General features: G+C 45.0%; 1 protein-coding gene across 3 annotated transcripts in view; it reads left to right on the top strand.

The window, feature by feature from the left end:
• Positions 1-12,927, top strand: part of CHID1 (chitinase domain containing 1) — a 1,285,476-nt gene that overhangs the window by 960,367 nt on the left and 312,182 nt on the right. The window lies entirely within an intron of this gene.

Here is a 12,927-nt window from a genome sequence, read left to right as displayed (position 1 = left end):
CATCTCATGATTCTCCAGGTAATGCGAACTGTTTGATCTTTGCGCGTGTGCTAAGATGTTGAAAGAGGCACTCAGTGTAATAACAGTGCTGCAGATGAAGCATTTCCATTTGGCATTGTAATCCTCAACTCATGTATCTTGCTTTTTGTCTGTGACCTTCAACACAACTAAACAGAAAAAGTGTATGGTAGGTAATTGAATTAACCATTGCTCCTCCAGCTTACTATGTGTGATGTGCGTGATGATGTCACTTGTTCCAGCATCATGGGATATGTAGTTCTAGAGATGCTGACACCACCCAAGGAGAGGTTGTTTTGGATTCTCGAGTAGCTGTTTTCAAATACACTATGCCCTCCTGTCAGTGATAATATTCAGAGGACCCACTCACTTTTCAAAATATAGCTTGCAGCGCTAGTGCAAGATAAAAATGTAACAATGTATCAGATTAACACCTTCCATTGCATTATCTGCTTGAAGACGATTTAACGTTTGGAATACCAAGAGCTTTCCAACTACGCTGTTAATATCAATCGTATCCTATTCCAACACCATTCCTGATCTTTCAGTTTTGACTTTCACCTCTCTGTTTCATTTAACTTTGATTTGGCCTCTATTGGCTGCTTTTTAGTGCATCTCATTTAGTGTCCTCAGTTATGGTAATTTAACAATTTACTGTGGCTTTTGCTCAGTCATTTACTTACAGGAAAAATCTCAAACAAATGTAAATATTTGAAACCATCATTGATAAATTACATCTTAAAAACTGTGAATCACCATTCAATGTTTTAGAGTTTAAAAGGGTTGAAAGCATTGGGTGTATGTCATCATAGCAAAATTCCATTCATGTTCTTGTAACCTGTCTAAATATTATTATATCAAAAAAGAAAGAGGAACTGGGAGATTAACTGGTCCAGTGTACATACTCCCTATTCATAATGTATCAGTCAACAAAGTACACTGTTCCAAAAAAGACAAGACGACACAGCAAAACTTAGGGTGTCCCATGTATGAGTAAATTCAGAAGCAAAGGCCCTCATGTATCATCATTGGGCTTGCTCCACTTCAGACTGGCACTGCAGTGTCTGACGGGACCCTTCTGGGGCCCTCTTTGCCAGAACTTCGAAAAAGGACAAAGTACAGAAAAAGGCTGGAGAGAAAGAAAAATGTTAAAATTGGCTCTGACACTCCCTTTAAGGACCAAATTTATTAGTATAAGGAAGTGATGGTCAAGATTAAAACACAAATAGAGCTACGGAGACGTGACACAGTGTATTCATTCTGTACCAGGTACACCTTGTGACCTTGTTGACATTTGGTATTAGGGACAGGCCTGAATCCTTAGTTACTCCTAAGTTTCTTATGTCTCTAAATGGTGTTGGAATGGCCTCAAAATATTTGGGCCTTATTGTGCCAGGATGGTGTTTTCGCCATTGTCTGCAGGTCATGATCTGTTTTTGTGGTGTTGCGATTTTGGTGGTTACTCATCATCCATTCATTAGGGCATAAAGGTAGTTGTGAAGTTTTGAGTTGTATAGGTCTTCTGGGCCATTTATTTTTACAATGATTTGTTTCATCTACATTGTTGTAACAGGAGAGATTGAAAGATTAATCCAGAAAGGCAAGGTTGTTAGATAGATGTAAATAGTAGAGAAGATATGGATGCTCCTTCAGGGAGTTCACAGTGCTGAGTGCGAGGAGCTGTTTTGAAAGCTTATAGGTATACTTTGCGTTGTCTCAGAAGTAAGATGCAATCCATTGTAAACCTTTTTCACTGATTTGTAGAAGTCAAAAGTTTTGTAATTACATGCATTGGTTAACTGTGTTGGAAGCTACAGACAGGTCTAGAAACAATAGAACTGCCACTTCGGTTTTTTCCACTTTGACCTTTAAGTCATCCCAAATGGATATGATGGTTGACTTTGTGCATCTTCCTGGTCTGAAATTAGATTGTTGGTCTGACATTACATCATTTTCCTCTGTAAGCTTTGAAAGTTTAGTAAACAGCTCTTTCGAATATTTTACCTAGTAATGTGTCATTAGACATTAGTCTGTAGTTTCCTGGGTCAAATAGGTTGAGGTTTTTGTTTTGAAGAGTGGTCTCATTCATGAATATGGTTTACAGCTCAGGTGGGAATGAACCTTACTTTAAAGGACTTGAGTAAGGTTCTAGCTAGCTCCCCTATACAGGTTGTGCAATGGATATCTTTACTGACTTATGGTGGTGCTGAGACTGAAGGAGACCCTGATGGTTTGTTTCCAATTATGTTGACAAAATCTTTTTCTCTGAGGGTACTGAAAATATTTATAGACGTAACATTACTTTTGTCTCTTTATACTCTTTCTATAGTGGTTTGGTTACATTTCGGGGTGATTTTATCTTTGTTCTCCTTAAGGTCATTTTATCCTTATAGTTTTTTTTAGACGAATTCCATGGAGATTTTGTCACAGAACACTTGTGTTTGTGGTGTTACTGTGTTTTGACACTCTGAATTGCGAAATCCCGCTAAAATCTTGTGAAGCTTCCTAGACGGGAAGCAAGCTTCAATGATGTGTGTAGAATAGTGTTGTCTTTTTGTATTTCTAATGGCTCTTCTCAAGGTTTTTAAACTGGTGTAGTAGAAGTTTATATTTTTCTTCTTTTGATTTTCTCCACTTGTTTTGTATTGTGTTGAGCTGTGTTTCCGGTCTTTTTATTTTGCGATAAATCTATTTAGTTTTCTTTTGTGTTGTTAACCCTGCATATAGTCTTTATTGCCATCTGGTTGTCCAATGCAGTTGGGAGACAGTTGTAGAAGTTGTGTATATCTTTAGGTCACATATGTCTTTGGATTATTTCAAGACAGGAGGTTTTTTTTTAGGTCTGATTTAATTTATTTTTATAAGCATTTGTTTTTAGTTGTTTCGATCTTTGAAATATTGTTGTTGATAGGTGTGTTGATCATGAAGGTAATGGTCTTATGGTTGCTCCAGATTGCTGGGGATTTGTCTCTCACTGTGGCCTATCCCACGGGAGCAGATATGATGTCCATTGTGTGTCTAGAGGAGTGAATCTGGCCAAAAACATCTTGTTAGAGGTTGACGGTCTTAACGTTGGTTGTAGATATATTCTTCTTGCTCAACGATATGTTGAGGTTTCCTAGAATGTATAGGTTATGGTGGTTCAGATGAGTTTTGGTCGCTGTGTTTACTACATCTTTCAATTTTGCATTGCTGGATGGTAGTCTGTATATTAAGAGGTAGGAATAAATGAGAGTTGAATGGTGAGACATCATAATAGCAAGAAGTTACAGTTGCCAGAGGTGACATTTTTATGTGTGTACTTTTCTGTGGCTAACTGAAAACTTCATTCAGTTGTGTCAATATGATTTTTGTTGATAACACCAGATTCAGCTGGTATATCTTTATAGTATGTGGTTGAGTCTTAGCTGAGCCATGTTTAGAAATGTCGGGCAACAGAAGAAGGATAGAAATGTTGTTAAAATAGAGGTGACCATATGAAAAGTGAAATCAATTCTAACAGGGCAGGCAATATATGGTTGTTAAACTGTTGAGAAAAGACTCTATTGTCCAACTGAAGATTTATCAGACCTAAGAATGCCTGAAATTCAGCAATATGAACAATACAGCAGAATTGCAGCTATCTTTAAGGTTCCAGCTCATTGATAAATAGAATGCTACACGCTTGGGCTGCATGGTGTCGACAATACTTGGTGAATTTAATTTGTATGCCTCTACTGTAAATAAAAAAATACTCTGTCAGTTTCTAAACAAACATGCATTTGCAGGTCAAATGTTCTCACCTCTGTAGTGCAAGTGCCAAGCTATTGGCTTTGCCAATGTTTACCTGTAAAGTGTTGTTTTAAAAAATGAAAAGAAAAAACGTAAAAGTACTGGGGGAGAAGGAAAGGCATGATAACTCTAAACTATATTTTGAATTCAATGTTTTCAGTCTTTTTAAATGTCACTGTTTGTATTTCACTCAGGAAACTCTGAACAGAAAGTAAAAGGTAACACTTCCCACAGTAAGTAGCCATGTGGTCCTCTATAGTAGTCCAGTGAGCAGATTTTTGGGCCTCCAGGAAAAGTATCATGCTTTGTACACCGTCACAAGATAAAACACAAACATTCCTTAACGTCTGCTCTTTAGCCATTCCGAGTAAAAACATCCCTGTTGCTGTGTATTACAGACAAGCTGGGAGAGATGTCAAGCAACACAGTAGGTTAGCGTTATTTGAGATGGAAGCAGCACAAGATGGAGAAGGTTAGAAAACACATGTACCCTCACTGAATGCTGAATGGAAAAGAAAAAAAAAGTTCTAAAAAAAACAACCCGCCTCCTCTAAGTAGCTCCCACCTCTATCATCCTGCCCCCAAACATTTCTGAACTGAACACAATCTTTGAAATGCCACTAGTCATTGTGGTCCTAGCAGTGGAACCTTCACTAACCATCCTGTGGAACCTAGCCACTCTTGGACCAGGCCCTCATCCTTACCCCAAATCTTGACTCCATTGTTCCTTGCTCCTTGTTACACCTCCCAGTCGTTACCCCAAACAGCTGCCCTGTTTTCCTTCCTCTTCCTTCAGAAAGACCCTCCCCCGAGTTGTCTTGTCTGCCCGCCAACTCGTAGCTTCCTATGATCTTTCCACCACTCTTTCATAGACCTTGTCAATCATTCTACATACAGGTTATTGCTGCATCCCATCGTACATTAACAAATGCGGGTACTCAAAAAGAATACTGTGATGCGCTAACACTCGCACCACTCTCACTTAGCAGAAACCAGTCATCTCCCTACTCGGCTCCTTCCTGGCCTGATTTGTCACAGCCAGCCACTGCTCACCCCTCCACACCCTCCCATGCAACAGCAAACATCTGTGGAAACCCAACTGATCTTTAACTTTTCCAATTGCTGCTTCATGGACTACAGAAAATCCAACCCAGTGGACTGCACCATATTATTCTCCCCTAGATGAATGACCAAAACATTGGGCTTGCCCCACTCTGCATAAGGCCAGCACCAGTTGCCCTTAACACATCTCACCAAGGCCAAATCAATGCACCTTGGCACCATGTTTTTTACAAAATGAGTTGGTTGCCTTCAAATTGCTTCTCGGCCTGCCCCGCAGCTCACTTCATCAAGGAATGCCCACAGATCCATATATTCCAACTGTGAGGCTCCGCACAAGAAGCTCCTGCCAACAATGTGAGTAACCCATTGATTCATTTCCTGGCAAACTTACCTTCATACACAACTACTCCACCTCCTACCCAAATCGCACCTGGAGAAGTCATAGCGACCCTTGAAGGGGAACCTAGAAAAGTCTTCCTCGTTAAAATTTCAGCAGGCCCCCATCAGGGCTTGTGTGCCTACCACCCTCTCAAAATGGGCCGTCCCACTCTCAGTATGTGCCGTTTGAGCAGGTCTCCTAGATATCATGTACTGTAGCCAAAGCTCCTGGTCGTTATCCCGCCCTCCCCTCTTATGATTTTGTTGGCTTGGCGCTCTTCTGTGCCCAGAACTTCCCGTCATATCTTTACCAAGCCAAGCCCCCAAAAATTATGCTAGCTGATCTAATGGCACCCATGCACTTCTGCAAGGCCACACTCTGTTCTGGCTCATTTTCACACAAGATGCTGACGTAAATAGTGAACGCTGCAGTCAAGATATCAATGTAAGTGGGTACATTAGGCCTCTTAGCTAGTTCCCTTTCCTCCACATTCGAGCCATGTTTGCTGACCATCTCCCTATGCAGCAATTTAAACAAATTAGTATACTGTAGGAAAGTACCATCTTGCCTGGCATGTTACCCCCATTTTTCACTGTATATATGTTGTTTTAGTTGTATGTGTCACTGGGACCCTGGTAACCCAGGGCCCCAGTGCTCATAAGTGTGCCTGAATGTGTTACCTGTGTAGTGACTAACTGTCTCACTGAGGCTCTGCTAATCAGAACCTCAGTGGTTATGCTCTCTCATTTCTTTCCAAATTGTCACTGACAGGCTAGTGACCATTTTTACCAATTTACATTGGCTTACTGGAACACCCTTATAATTCCCTAGTATATGGTACTGAGGTACCCAGGGTATTGGGGTTCCAGGAGATCCCTATGGGCTGCAGCATTTCTTTTGCCACCCATAGGGAGCTCTGACAATTCTTACACAGGCCTGCCACTGCAGCCTGAGTGAAATAACGTCCACGTTATTTCACAGCCATTTTACACTGCACTTAAGTAACTTATAAGTCACCTATATGTCTAACCTTTACCTGGTAAAGGTTAGGTGCAAAGTTACTTAGTGTGAGGGCACCCTGGCACTAGCCAAGGTGCCCCCACATTGTTCAGAGCCAATTCACTGAACTTTGTGAGTGCGGGGACACCATTACACGCGTGCACTACATATAGGTCACTACCTATATGTAGCTTCACCATGGTAACTCCGAATATGGCCATTTAACATGTCTATGATCATGGAATTGCCCCCTCTATGCCATCCTGGCATTGTTGGTACAATTCCATGATCCCAGTGGTCTGTAGCACAGACCCTGGTACTGCCAGACTGCCCTTCCTGGGGTTTCACTGCAGCTGCTGCTGCTGCCAACCCCTCAGACAGGCAGCTGCCCTCCTGGGGTCCAGCCAGGCCTGGCCCAGGATGGCAGAACAAAGAACTTCCTCTGAGAGAGGGTGTGACACCCTCTCCCTTTGGAAAATGGTGTGAAGGCAGGGGAGGAGTAGCCTCCCCCAGCCTCTGGAAATGCTTTGTTGGGCACAGATGTGCCCAATTCTGCATAAGCCAGTCTACACCGGTTCAGGGACCCCTTAGCCCCTGCTCTGGCGCGAAACTGGACAAAGGAAAGGGGAGTGACCACTCCCCTGACCTGCACCTCCCCTGGGAGGTGTCCAGAGCTCCTCCAGTGTGCTCCAGACCTCTGCCATCTTGGAAACAGAGGTGCTGCTGGCACACTGGACTGCTCTGAGTGGCCAGTGCCACCAGGTGACGTCAGAGACTCCTGCTGATAGGCTCCTTCAGGTGTTAGTAGCCTTTCCTCTCTCCTAGGTAGCCAAACCCTCTTTTCTGGCTATTTAGGGTCTCTGTCTCTGGGGAAACTTTAGATAACGAATGCATGAGCTCAGCAGAGTTCCTCTGCATCTCCCTCTTCACCTTCTGATAAGGAATCGACCGCTGACCGCGCTGGAAGCCTGCAAACCTGCAACATAGTAGCAAAGACGACTACTGCAACTCTGTAACGCTGATCCTGCCGCCTTCTCGACTGTTTTCCTGCTTGTGCATGCTGTGGGGGTAGTCTGCCTCCTCTCTGCACCAGAAGCTCCGAAGAAATCTCCCGTGGGTCGACGGAATCTTCCCCCTGCAACCGCAGGCACCAAAAAGCTGCATTACCGGTCCCTTGGGTCTCCTCTCAGCACGACGAGCGAGGTCCCTCGAATCCAGCGACGCTGTCCAAGTGACCCCCACAGTCCAGTGACTCTTCAGCCCAAGTTTGGTGGAGGTAAGTCCTTGCCTCACCTCGCTGGGCTGCATTGCTGGGAACCGCGACTTTGCAGCTACTCCGGCCCCTGTGCACTTCCGGCGGAAATCCTTCGTGCACAGCCAAGCCTGGGTCCACGGCACTCTAACCTGCATTGCACGACTTTCTAAGTTGGTCTCCGGCGACGTGGGACTCCTTTGTGCAACTTCGGCGAGCACCGTTTCACGCATCCTCGTAGTGCCTGTTTCTGGCACTTCTCCGGGTGCTACCTGCTTCAGTGAGGGCTCTTTGTCTTGCTCGACGTCCCCTCTCTCTGCAGGTCCAATTTGCGACCTCCTGGTCCCTCCTGGGCCCCAGCAGCGTCCAAAAACGCCAATCGCACGATTTGCGTGTAGCAAGGCTTGTTGGCGTCCTTCCGGCGGGAAAACACTTCTGCACGACTCTCCAAGGCGAGAGGGATCCGTCCACCAAAGGGGAAGTCTCTAGCCCTTTTCGTTCCTGCAGAAACCTCAGCTTCTTCTGTCCAGTCGAAGCTTCTTTGCACCCGCAGCTGGCATTTCCTGGGCATCTGCCCATCTCCGACTTGCTTGTGACTTTTGGACTTGGTCCCCTTGTTCCACAGGTACCCTAGATTGGAAATCCACAGTTGTTGCATTGCTGGTTTGTGTCTTTCCTGCATTATTCCTCTAACACGACTTCTTTGTCCTTAGGGGAACTTTAGTGCACTTTGCACTCACTTTTCAGGGTCTTGGGGAGGGTTATTTTTCTAACTCTCACTATTTTCTAATAGTCCCAGCGACCCTCTACAAGGTCACATAGGTTTGGGGTCCATTCGTGGTTCGCATTCCCCTTCTGGAGTATATGGTTTGTGTTGCCCCTATCCCTATGTTTCCCCATTGCATCCTATTGTAACTATACATTGTTTGCACTGTTTTCTAAGACTATACTGCATATTTTTGCTATTGTGTATATATATCTTGTGTATATTTCCTATCCTCTCACTGAGGGTACACTCTAAGATACTTTGGCATATTGTCATAAAAATAAAGTACCTTTATTTTTAGTATAACTGTGTATTGTGTTTTCTTATGATATTGTGCATATGACACTAGGTGGTACTGTAGTAGCTTCACACGTCTCCTAGTTCAGCCTAAGCTGCTCTGCTAAGCTACCATTATCTATCAGCCTAAGCTGCTAGACACCCTATACACTAATAAGGGATAACTGGGCCTGGTGCAAGGTGCAAGTACCCCTTGGTACTCACTACAAGCCAGTCCAGCCTCCTACATATACTCATTAGGTAAAATCTTACCCCCCTCAGGTGTCATTTATGCCCATATATGGCAATACTGCCTCATTCCTCTTAGCAGTGGTTGCAACCCTGCTGGGTCCCCCACCAAGGCATCCTCTGCTCGGTTATTCCCCTTTCTACCTCACCTGTATCGTAGCAGAGCTGAAACTTCCTGCTACACAAACTGCCGTCACTGCACTCAACCCTGTCGCTGACCTCTGCACTGCCTTGGATTCATGCTTCCCTTTTCCACCATGCCCCCAAAGACCACTTCCACTATTCCCACTGTTCTTTCTGCAAACTCTTAAACCCGCCCACACCACCCGAACCCCAGACCCCCAGTAGCCCTAAGCCCTCCCTACTAGCTGCCAACCTCCCCTCCATTAGTCCACCAAGTCATCATTATACTCACTTCCTGGTCCCTCTCTGAAGGCGCATCAGCCGTCTTCTCTCCTTAGCCGCTGGTCAACTTCTTGATATGGATCCAATCCATGCCATTTCCAGGGATCTCTTGCTCTGAAGTCCACCTTTCTCTCCCGGGCTACCCTCCCCACTGTCAGAAGACTTGCCTTCCATCTGTTCTCTTTCTGGACTATGACCACTGTTGTCTTGGGCGCATCCTAGCTAGTGTCAGACTGTTATCCCCCTACAGAGGAGGCCCCATCCCCTTGCTGTCACTGTCGTCCTCACCAGAGAATTGCATATCAGTAGGCAAAGCATTCTGTGTCCCTTTACCACATCCACCGGCATAACCCCAAGCATCTATGGGTCCCCATCCTGATGTCCTGCATAGGTTGCTGCTGGCTGTCTGCACTATCCCTGGAGCATGCAGCTCTCGTCTGCTGATGTCCTGAGCGTCTGTTTGGACCCTCTCACTCATGTACCCATCTCGAGTGCCTCCACAGACCCCTCTTTCCTGGGGTAGAGGGCACCCACCGTGGGTCTCACACCAGACTTACTGCATGATATTGCCAAATTCAAGCCCCAACCACAACCCTTTCCAGGGCCAGCTGGGTCCACTCATCCTCCTCCTTCTGACTAGACCCTGGATCTTCCATAACTCCTCGTTCAATACCTGTCCACCCCAGGACTAGTTTCTCTGTTCCTTTGAGTAGCAGAGGAGGGGGCGCTCTAGTACGCCCCCACCCCTCTACCATACTGCTCAGGGGCTCTGTCATGCCTGCAAAATTAGCCGCAGAAACCCCGCAGAGGCTGCGCTGTAGGGGCAGCTGCAAAGAGCCTAATCCTCGCCCCACCCACAATTGATCGATACCGGGGTGGGGGGAGAGGGGGTGGAGGGAGCTGCCCCACTGCTTCTAAAAGCACAAATGCACGTTTAATGTCAAGGGGTTGACTAGAGCCATCAATGTGCCCTTAAAAGCAAATGGCATAATTAATAGAGTTGCACCCAAAATTAAAACAATTGCCAATTCCAGGGAAAAAAATAGGTTAGCAATTACTGCGTCACAAGGACAGGAGCTCTCGAAATTCTCAGGGGCTCGGCGGCAGGCGCAAAGGAAAGTGCGCTCACCGCTGTACATGCTGACTCTGTGGGTGGCCCCATGACTCACATCACCGCATTTTTCTCTCCCTGAGCTTGGGGCCCACAATATGTTTCACAGGCTACGTCCAATGGGCAGAAAGGACTTTAGCCACCCCTGTTGCCCGCCATGGCCCGGGCTGATGCAGGATCAGATTACACACTTCTTATGCTGGGGCTGATACCTCGCCCGCATTCAAAGTATTTCACACGTCTTCAATGACGTCAATTAACAAGCCTTTGCGTTTGTGTTTACACTTCTTCGGCCCCCTGCCTCCAAACTCTTGTAAAGGGCTATTGCGGCCCACAAATGGAGAATGATTTCAGGGAAACACGCAAGCGGGCAGTCAGAGACCTAAGCAATGATACCGCTTGTTTCTTTTTAAGCACCATAATACAAACCGAGTCCTCTGCATTGTGTATAAATCGTCATGTAAAAATCTGCTAAATATTCTTCAAAACTCAAAAAGAATATTTATTTAATTGAAAAGTGTTTCAATTCAGAACACTGGAATTAATGGCTGCATTAAAAGACAGTTATGAGAAATCTTAGGGGTAGATTTATTAACATTCTGCGCCAGGTTTATGCCACAAAAGTGATATAAACTAATGTAAAATAGTTATTTGGAATTTACTTTAAATCATTACAAAGTTGCCTGAATGGACCACAAGGCAGCGCTTTACGCTGCTTTCCTTTACTTTGTGTAAAGGGGGTGTTCCACTAGCAATGCATGGGTATCCCATGGTTTCATGGTTTTTGATGCAAAGCCCTACACACTAACATTAGTAGGGAGGGCATTGCACCAACAAAGCAAAGGTGTGTGTGTGGCTCTAGGCAGCCTGAATGTGCACCAATGCTAGGGAAAGAGCAGGATCATGCCATATCTTAATAGATATGGCACTGTCCTGCCCTCTCATGCAACGCAGAGCAGCAGCTTCAGTTGCTGTGGGCCTTTGCATGAGTTTTTAGTAAATCTATCTCTTAGTTTCTAAACATTAACTTAGAAACATTCATGCCTCTGATGATGATGATGCTATTAATAAACCAAGATGCAAGTAAGTTATCATATGTACACTGCTAGCATATGAAGCAACATTTGTGGTTTATGTAGGCCATACATCCTAAACTGATGTTTTTTAAGGTACTCATAAGTGTGATGATAAAAGCAAAGGTGGCACAATGAAATAAGGTCTAAAGTCAAGTAGGTAAACTGTTCTATCCCAGGTATCCTAGTTTCACATTACACCGTTTAACCACTAGAAGAAGGGATAGTGGGTTGAGTGATTGACAAAAGGTGTGCGTGGCAGAAGCCATATGTAGACTTGGGTAGAGGTTCCAAGAATACATCTTTCGGAGTTAGAGCTCAGTATGTGACTCTGGCCATCACTGGCTGTCCCACCTCTAGAAAAGCAACTTTAGGCATGTCCAAAAAGCTGACATTTTGATGCAGGATCACATGGTAATGTATGTTCTTCACTCTACATCCCCGGTTGATGCCACAATAATCATAATTTAAGTTACACCCAATGCCCCACTTACCAAGCATCAAAGCACTCACCTATTACACAGCTCACCTTTCACTTACATGGACACAGTGGTCACCCAGCTCTCACACTCGCACACCACTCACCCTGCACTAACCATAGCACACCTTTCACTCAGCACTTATACCACTAACCTTGCACTCAGACCACTCGGTTACCCAGCACTTGCAGAAGCACACCTCTCACACAGCATACGTTAAAATACCTAAAACTTGTGAACATACACATATGTCTACAAAGGTACCAACAAGATTTTCTGTGCTTCTTGGAGTACTAGATGCCTATTCAGTTTTATGTGCAACTAAGCTGGTGTAAAAGGGAATAGTGTACAGAGGATGTGGGATGGTACATTACGGTGAGTTTCAGCTGAGTCTGTGGGGGCTGGTGTAGTGTGGGAGTTCGGATCAAACTCAGGCTGTGGGGCTGAGCTGGGAGGTAGTAAGAGGTGGTACAGGAGGGGAAAGCAGATGAAAGCTGCAGGAAGGGGAGCACAGCATCTGAGGCTGGTGAGAGAATTGTGTGAGGACTTCGGCCTAAGGGTGCGGTGTGGATGGGCATAGACTATAGATGTACGTGTTGTACCTGATCCCTGTTGCCCTTCAGAATGGCTGCTGTGAAGGAATTGGGTTACCTGTGACCAAACCTGATTTTGCTGCTCATGAAGCCACAATGTAAGCCAGCATCTATACCTCATTGGATTACCTAACGTAAGCGCGCTGCAGGAGCTTCTACTGGAGAGGAGAACAGACTGAGGTTGTTGGGGCTGGTGGAGGAATTGTTTATGGAGGTGCAGTTAGGAGAGTAAACTGAGGCTGGCAGGAACCTTTTGGACCCGAGAGTCATTGAGGGAAAACCCTTTACTGTCTGTTCACCAATTATTTTACCACTCATACTGCTGCTGGATAACAGAGCAATAGTCTTAGCCAATACAATCAGAGCATGATAGAGGAGTCCTCCTCTTGCATATTGCCTAGTCATTATGCTTTATGGTGCAGCGATGTTAGGTAAGAAAACACCCTTCTGGAGCCTATAGCAGTGCATCAAGCACTCTTTCTTGGTAGCAGCAC

The sequence above is a fragment of the Pleurodeles waltl genome, chromosome 3_1 (assembly GCF_031143425.1).
Source record: "Pleurodeles waltl isolate 20211129_DDA chromosome 3_1, aPleWal1.hap1.20221129, whole genome shotgun sequence".
Classification (NCBI taxonomy): domain Eukaryota; kingdom Metazoa; phylum Chordata; class Amphibia; order Caudata; family Salamandridae; genus Pleurodeles; species Pleurodeles waltl.
The sequence above is the reverse complement of the archived record's forward strand: the minus strand, read 5'-3'. Positions and strand labels throughout refer to the sequence as shown.